This window comes from Erigeron canadensis, chromosome 4 (genome assembly GCF_010389155.1).
Source record: "Erigeron canadensis isolate Cc75 chromosome 4, C_canadensis_v1, whole genome shotgun sequence".
In the NCBI taxonomy this organism is placed as follows: domain Eukaryota; kingdom Viridiplantae; phylum Streptophyta; class Magnoliopsida; order Asterales; family Asteraceae; genus Erigeron; species Erigeron canadensis.
In genome coordinates this window covers 32,383,296-32,392,938 of record NC_057764.1, presented here as the reverse complement: position 1 = coordinate 32,392,938, position 9,643 = coordinate 32,383,296, and the positions used below count along the sequence as shown (strand labels likewise).

The window sequence follows — 9,643 nt, the reverse complement described above, 5'->3', positions numbered from 1 at the left end:
CATAACATAATTTTTTAACTTAAACATAATTGTCTAGAAACAATAACATAATTAATAAAAGCTTTAAAAAAAATAAAAATAAAATAAGAAGTTTTGACTTTGGTTGACCCGATCCGATACATCCAAGTCTTAACCGATACAATCGATTCTTCATCGATACAGCCGAGTCTTGACCAAGTTGACCAGAGTCTAGAACTCTGACTGATTTTCAGATCGAGTATGGTAAATTTGTATCGTCAGTCGGCAAAATACACGATTTAACTCGACTGTATCGGTGGAGTTTCACAACACTAAATATAGCTAGCCACTAACTAGCTAGGTAGTCTTTCACTAAGCTTCATCTTTATATCGAGATCCATATAAAACTGATTTTTTTTATTTTTAATTTAAAATGAGGATTTTTGGTGCTTTTGTTTTGATCGTCATGGACTCATGGTAACAATGTTATTAATAAGTATTACAAATTCTCAATTTCTAGTGGACCAGTATCTCCTCAAGGACGACAACCAACCAACTGTTAGTGTCGTGCTATAAAACCATAGAATAAATGTTAATGTTGTGCTATAAAACCATTTAGCTTGTTATTGTCTTTATAAACAAATTATCATTTTCGTGATACTGCTCATAATTATGGAATCGAAAAGAAATATAAAAACAATTAAAATACAATTACAATATAAATATAAAATAAAATAAAAGAAATACAAAAACAAAAGTGATCAAAATATTATAACAAAACTTGAACAAAAAAGAAATCAAATGTTTAAAAACAAAAACTCAAAAACAAAAAACTAACAAATAAAAATATAAAAACAATTAAAACATGATCAAAAAATTATAAAAGAACAAAATGCTAAGGTTAGGGATTAGAAAAAATAAAAGCAAAAAGAAGGGCTGGGATAAAATTAAAAAAAAAAGAAAAAGAAAAAGAAGAAAGGAGGTAAAGTGAAAAAACCTTAAAAAAAAGAAAAAAAAACCCAAATAAAAATTAAATAGGGGCAGCGTTTCGAACCATGCCCTCCACCCAAAAGGGGCATGCTTCACGGCTTCACCCAATCAATCAAAACAAAGTTTTAGTTTATAATTTATAATTGTTAAACTTTACATTTATGTTTAAAAGCCAAATAAATAAATAAAAATATTTATGACCATGACATTTTATGGTATTGTAATGTATTTTTTATTAGCCTTGAACGTGAGTTACAAATCCTGGATGGGAGTTTGTAATTGTTGATAGACAAACAGGTGTGTAATAAATTATCTTTAAATAGCTAATTAATTTCGTAATTTTCATATAGTCTTTCTTTCTTTCCATTATTCAAGTGAAGAAATAAAAAGGTATATACAAAATGAAACCTCCATTAATTGTTTTGCCAAATTTAATATCCCGTTTAATGTCCGTGCATCTATGGGTACTAACACGGTACTCATACAATGCGGCGGTGTTTATGAAAATGACGGTGTAGTGGTGACCGTTGATGGTAGAGGCGACGTCGAGTGATGTTAGTATAATTGATGTAAAGGTTGATAGAGATATTAAAAATGATAAAAGACTAACAGTGTAACTTAATGATAAAGGGCATTTTGGAAAATTGGAGTCGGTGACGAATGGTGATGGCAGCGACTATTGGTAGTTGTGACGGTGTCGAGTGGTGTAAGTTGATGTAAATGTAACTGATGTAAGGGTGGTGTTGGAAAGAATTTAGAAGATGGAAGGATAATATTCATGCAATGCGACGGTGATTTGGTGGTGGCAGCGGGCGGTACTGGTGATAACGGCAATTGGTGATGACAGTGGCGGCAAGTGGTAGAAATAATTGATGTAAATATAATTGATCTAAAGATGTGTGGGAGATATTAAAAAAGATAAGGAACTCATAGTGTAAAATAATTCATTAAGAATAAAATGATCATTTCATAACTCTTCTTTTCAACAAGAGTGCATAAATATGTACCATGTAGTGAGTGGTGGAGCCAAGATTTTTATCCTGGGGTCGCCGAACAGTCTTTATGATACTAATAAGTATAAAGTTAAACTACAAATTTCAATTACTCTAGTCTGGACTTGCCAATTACTTTAAAACTGATTAAATATTTAGAAATATCATTAGAACTATAGAATTTTATACAAATTGTGGGGTTGTCATGGTCACCCGTGACCACCACATAGCTCCTCCGTTGCATGTAGTATAAAAGTATAAATAGTTAGGCTTTCACTAAACCCCATCTCTATATATATCGAGACTTATAATTAATACTAATAATACTGATCATCTCTTTTCTTTTAGATTTAAAATGAAGTTTTTTGTTGTTTTCATTGTGATGGTCATGGTAACAATGCTAATTGACGATATTGCATATTCTCAAAGATCAATATCTCCTCAAACACTACAACCAAAAAGTTGCACAGTTGATGATATTGATGATTGTCAACGTGCTTTTATAGGCGAATCACCAACCAGGAAATGTTGTTATGAGTTAAAACAACATACAGATTGTTTTTGTTTCTACAAAGATATTGATTATTTCTGGAATGTTGCTCATATATTGTGGAATCGATTATGACCCTATTTGTAGTGATAAGTAGTTCGTTAATGTAAATCAATAAATCATATATATATTGACTTTGTTACGTAATAAAGGTTACCTATCATCTAGCGATATGTTTTCAATGTTCTTGTTGCGTTTGTTTTTAATTTTTTTGTATTGATATGATCGGCGAAAACTCGAACGAATATAGAATGTGTAGAATTAATTCACTATTTGGTTGAGTACGTGATCAAACCATTTAATTTATACGTAATCCAAACTGTAATCTAAACAAAAATGAAACCAAATTTCATTACATACAGATTACAGAGCAACCACAAGGATAAAACAAAAGGCTACAATAATCCTGATTTAGTACAAGAAAGTATACAAGATTTTATTCATATAATCACGTACTCCAGAGTTTTCAGCACATTAGAGTAACCATCACCAAAAGAATTACACCAATAATGGTGCAAAACCTTGGTGGTATTTGAGGTGCTCCTCCCACAGAGTTGGCATTTAAGGTATATACCACGACTGGACTACGGACATGGTGGATTGAATCTGTCCATATCAATGACACACTCTTTACTGTAAACGGTGACTTAATTTTTCCTCTAACAGTCACACTAAAAGACATCTTTTCATTTAATGATGTGAACTGTAGGGTTTCGGGCTCCACAATGATTTTTAAACCCGAGTTTCTTGTTATGGATACGGTGTATGTTGATTGAGCTGGACCAACATTTGTAACAGTCCTTGGGAAAGTAACCACAAATGCGGATTTTGTCTCAACTTGAACTGCCATCATGGGTAGTTGAGTTCTTTATACGTCATCTAGGTTGGACTACAACTAGCATTTGGCATGTGACACCATATCTTCCAGTAGTCATCTGGAGATGTCTCATAGACAAGACCGGGATCTGTAGCCTTTACTGGATCGATGTGCCCGGCTCCATATGCAAATTCAAAATCTGTGTTCTGGGCAGCATTCATTTCCATGGCTGTGACACAGTTAAATAAGAAGCAATGACATGACATATCTTCAAATTTGGAAATGTGAAGCAAGCTAAGTACCTAACTGGACCTTGGTGGTATTATGATAGGACCAAATAGGGTATATAGATTATGATATATTTTACCTGTAGTCATTAGAGCAGATTTAACTGCATGCAGATGGAGACCAACTGGGGTGAAACGACTTGACGAAAGCTGCAGCGGCACTAACGTGTGGGCAAGCCATTGATGTCCCTGACATTATAGTGTACTTCACACGCCTCTTGTCGTAAGGTACTCCAGAAGGGGAACTCATTGGTGAAAAAGCAGCTAGAATTTCCACTCTGGGTGCTGTTACATCAGGCTATCATAACACAACACATTTATCAATCTCGTGAACCAATATAAAAGATTGCTACAGATTAGCAACTGTTAAATGATCTATCCTGGGTATTATTTTTACAATGTTAAGTACATAAATTTGAAAATGATCATTCCATGTGGTTTATAAAATGGAAACAATCTAGCACTGTCAATATTGAGACAACAGAAACATTTACCTTTACAATATCTGGTATTGATTTGGTCGGTCCACGGGAAGAAAATGGAGCAACGAGAGGAGCTGCTGGATTGTGGATTTCTTCACTTTTGAAAATTTTAACTACAGGATTTCTGTTTGAAAGACAAGTAATATCATTATGGTGGTAGATTAAGCATAAAATTTATTCCATACCACTACTACAGTGAAAAGTTTACTAGAAAACATCATACCTTGCAAATTTTTTGTAGGTTTTGACAAAGTTAATGTCATTAGTACCCAAAACTATAGCGGGTGATGGCACGACATGAGATGTATTTTTCCTGTTTGGAATGATATAACCTAATGCTTGCAAATCTTTAGCTATGCTGCCTTCCCGCTTGAAGATATTCAAATCACACAAAACCACCTTTTCTTTGACCATGGAACTCTCTAAGTAAGCTGGCAAACATTTCCTGTAACATAACAAAGTTGTATTATTCCTTTGCATGTGTTTTTCTACTTGTATAGATAAGTTAACCAATATGCTTACATTGCATCTTCTTCAGAGCATGTGCGGGTCACTTCTTTTCCATAAACAAGAGGTACTTCTGCGGCACTTGATGGGAAGGCATTAACAGAATCACCCTACAGTTTTCAAATTATTATTTTTTTGTGAACAGAACAGTTTTCAATTAGATCCATTAACTATAAAACTTAGATTTAATATGAGATTACGTGTAACAGTGCACTCACCTCTAGAATTGTACCATCCCCAAGAAGAATTTTATCAACAATTCTCCTGTCTGTATAGCTTGCTGCAGCGGTAAAGATCCACGGCACATAATCTGCAACAGAGTGTGTTGCAGGACCAGAATTCCCGGCACTATGGACTGTGAGTATATCTTTCTCCATCGCGTGAAAAGATCCAATTCCAATGGGATCGGAGCTCAGCTCCCTTGGATAGTCTCCCCCAGTGAAATAGATATAATGTCAACTCCGTCAGCTATCGCATCTTGGAAAGCTGACATTATATCAATGTCCATACAGAAAACTCTGCAAACTTTATAAACTGCAATTCTGGCTGAAGGAACGCCTTCCCTAGCGATTCCTTGTGCTAAACCATAAAAGCTCGCATTCACTTCGTTACCGGCTGCAATGGATGCAACGTGAGTGCCGTGTCCATCATCATCTCTAGCAGAAAGTCCCGTGTTGTCAAAGCTAAGCACGTAAGAACGGGCACCGATAATTTTCCTACGGATGGACGACATTGAAAACAATTTTAGTTTCTAAACTTGTATATATGATATATCCATGGGTAATTACACCACATATGAAATCTTTCTATGTGCACTTTACTCTTTCTCATTTTTGCAATTTTATTGTGTCTCAGATATTCAATCAATTAAAAGCGATAAACATTTGAAGCCTCTTGGCAATCATAATATTCAATCTTTGGTTATCTTATTTGTATATATTGATTTGATTCGTTATATTAGAACTTGTTGCTGAGCTCATAATCAACAAGTTGTGTCAGAGCTATTTAGTTAAGACATGGATCTCCTGAATTGCAATACAAGGTCAACATGATTCAATATGGAGATGTTTGATAGAAAAGATGACTTTGGATAATGTGGGTTAAAAAGAGAGCATTGATCATGCCTGCTTGGTGCACCAAGGGACCGTCACTACCCACAGATGAGTCGTTGCTTGATCAAGACAACATTATTATAAAGGAAAGTCAGACATTATAGAGAAACCTGAGTGTGCCTACAACCTTAGTTTTGGTGACCAAGTTCTTAGAGATGCACTGAAGAAAACTAGTGCTAAACTTGAAAGTCCTTAAGACTAAATATTCAGGTACTATGTTCTATCTAAGCAAAATATCATATACTGATTAGTTAATTGACCCATGAATAAATATCGAAGATCACAAAAAGTATATGTCAGACCAGTTGGGTCTTTTGTTGTGGTTTTGGTTTATGAAGATAGCCCTGTTATCTTCTGTGTCCTGTTATGCATGGTAGGAAAGCCTCTCAAGAGAGGTAATTCTTGTTGCAATCACAATAAAGATGACTTTGGTGAAAGATTTTTTGTAAAAAGGTAAGTGTGCTACAAAATTTGAAATTTATCAAATCCATGGCACAGAATATTACTCAATGAGCCCGGGATTTCGTAGAAATGAAAATGAAGGGAAAGCAACCTATAAGAAGTACGAATCATGTATCTGAATCTTTCCCAAATGGTATGAAATTGTCAAAGTGTTGGTTGTGTCAAGTATTAAAACTATGTTTGAAACGGGTAAGGGTAATTCTACATATGACCCATCGTAGGAGACTAGGAGTCCTCCAATGATAGTTGATCAACCCGATCTGAGTTCTGCTAAACTGTGGCATCGTAGATTTACACACAGGTTTTTGGGAACTTAAAGCAATACACTTCTAGGTTTTTGTGAAAACTATGTCTATGGTAAGAATCATATAGTTAACTTTAGCAAGAAAACACAAAACTGAAGGTATAGTGGGCTATCTGCATTCAGATTTGCAGGGGCCTGCAAGGGTGGAGAGAGGTTTTTCATGTCAACGTTCATTGACCAATCAGGAATAAGGGTTAAAACATATATACGGAAGTTTGGGCTGGTGATCAAGCAGACTATAACCATCTCACTATGTCAGAGTATTTGGTTCCGCTTATGCACATTTGAACTTACTAAAGCTTGAACCAAGGGCCCAAAATTGTATATATTCACGATATATCCAATGTGAGTTAAAAGTTACAAACTTTTGGAGAATAGATTATGATAGACCATACCAAAGCTGTAAATATCAGTATTTTCTGTTAACGAAAATATATATGATGTAAAAAGGCCCGATGAGTTGAGTCAACATAAGTGAAAGTCTTTGTGAAATGGTGAAGACTCATTAGTCCGTATCATGCAAAAAAGACAATATGAAATTACTAACTCCCAACCAATGAGTTGGGCATCGCAGTACAATGAAGGGGTCGTTGGTTAGCTACCATGACGAGGATATCATGAATATATGTAATCCTTTCGAAATACTAGCATCAATTGATAATTTAGTTTAAACTTTACCACAAATTTGAAACATAATTACTCTCTATTAATGTTGATGTCACCTGAAGAGTAGTGAACAACTCATATACTGCAGTCTAGAATTCTAAACAAGCAAGGATTCAGGACTTAATTTAGTTACTTTGACTATGGTAATAACAAACTTAGAGAAAGGATAGAGACTAGAGAAATGTATCTTTTTCAACAAAATAACCAATAGAATTCAGACACTATGGAGTTTCAGAATAAGGCCAAGGTCTTCTTTGTTAAGTTAAAAAGTTGGAATTACTTGTTACAGGAGAAATTATAGCGACCTGCACATTCTCCTCTCCACTTTTCTGGAATAGGGCCAAAACCTTCATCGCTAAAGCTCTTGGACTTTGGCCAGATTCCGTGATCAATTACTCCAATTATAATATCACTCTCAACTGTAGGGCGTCTTTCAGTCTTTCTTGGAAGTCCCATAAAGTCCCATGACCTTGTTGTTTGAGGCCGGACCTTTTGATTGGGAAACACTGAGATGACCTCATCAAAACCTGTTTGGATTTCAAACATTCAGTTGATTACTTTCAAGTGTATCATACTAAAATATATGGTGACTTCAAAAAACATCAAATGAAACGCTCAACCTGCTGCATACAAATTATCTATATGATCTTATGATTCTGAATGATCGGAAAAAGTAATCAAGTCAAAGCATGTCAATTTAGCATATTGATAGGGTCTTTTACTAGCAATATACCTCGAATGACAGAAAGCATGTCTCTAATTCTCTTATCTACCACTAAACTTCATAGCATTCCATTTATTTGGAAATCATCAAGAAAAGCATTTCAACTCATTTGTCAAGTGGAAGTTATAATGTTGAAAACATTTGGTCTTCGTAAGTCAAGTAGAAGTCGTAATGTTACACAACCTCACATGTCATGTTTCAACTCGTAAGTTATATAGCAACTGTGATGTTCCACAACTCATAAGTTGCATTTTGCTTGAATATGGAATTGAAAAGGTGTCATGTATTAGCTTTTAGTTAATAATCTGTTAGTATTATATTAAGTTCTGTCGTCAACGACTAAAATTCTCTATTTCTCTATCTTGCTTTCTCTCATTAGAGGTTAACTCTACATAAAATCCATCAATAGAAAGTTATGAATAAAGAATAAGTTGCATACATGAACATTTGCATATGTAAGTCATTATTGTGTACGTATTTGACCCCTTAAAGGTTGCGAATAAGTGGCATCAACATTTAGATATACATTTTTAGTATTGACCCCAAAATAAATCAAAGATAGGCATCATTTTTAAATGATAACATGATTAAAGGTTTTGTTAGTAGGTATATAACTTCCATATATATAACATGAGTAAGCAACAAAAAAATATATTGCATATTTATATTGACATAGTTATGTTGAATTTAAAAAAATAAAAAAAAGAAAAGATTGGAAAGGAAAGGAAAGGAAAGGAAATAAAATGAAAAGAAAGGAAAGGAAAAAAAGAAAACAAAAGGAAAAAAATTGTTAAAATAAAAAACAGTGTTGAGTTGAAATGGAATTCAAGAAAAACAAGATAAATAGTTAATTACATTTCATTATCGAGTTATAAGAAAAGAAAATAAAAAAGAAAACTTACAGTTTTACAATTAACTCATATATAAATAAATAATAATAATACTAGGTTCATGAACAAACTAGTAATTACGTAAAGGCCTATAATGTTTTTCTTCCCAATCATCCCATATTTGGAAGAAAACTCTCAAAATTATAATGGACACGACACTTGTGTTGAATCCATTGTAGTCGGAAACGAAGTGAACGCGAACTTATATGGTTTAGCAAAAGGAAATGCTAGTACGCGTTAAAAGTGCAAAGGCACGTCTGACTCCGGATATACTTACTTAAAGAAAAAATGCAATGATAAATATCAACAATAATCTTAATTAGCACAAAAAGTTATACATGTTTTTATTCATATAATCATGTCAAAGGTTTGAGTACAAAAGAAACATCACCAAAAGAATTACACTAATGCGGCAAACCTTTGGTGGTGTTCGGATGCTTCACCCAGAGTCTGTAGTCATTGTATAAATGACAACTTGACTACGGACATGGTGATTTGAATCTGTCCATATCAATGACACACTCTTTACTATTAGCGGTGATTTAATTCTTCCGTTAACAGTCACATTAAAAAGGTCTTCTGGTTTAACGTGGTGAACCTGGACTATTGGGCTCCAAAAGACATCTTCTGGTTTAATGGGGTGAACTCTAAAGTGTTGGGCTCCACAAAGATTTTCAACTTCGGGCTTCCTGTTACTGATACGGTGTAGGTTGAACCAGTTAAACCGACATTTGTAACAGTCTTTGGGAAAGTAACCACAAATATGGATCTTGTCTCAACTTGCACCGCCATGAAGGGGTTGACATGGGGATTTTGTCTCAACTTTCACTCCCATGAAGGGGTTCACATGGGGCATCGGATCTTGTTGATATGTTGAAAAAAGTTATATTCTTCGTTCGTGT

The 9,643-nt window shown here is 34.3% G+C and overlaps 1 pseudogene; it reads right to left on the bottom strand.

Annotated features, from left to right (window-relative positions):
• Positions 1–2,956: 2,956 nt before the first annotated feature.
• Positions 2,957–7,879, bottom strand: LOC122597426 (annotated as a pseudogene).
• Positions 7,880–9,643: the final 1,764 nt, after the last annotated feature.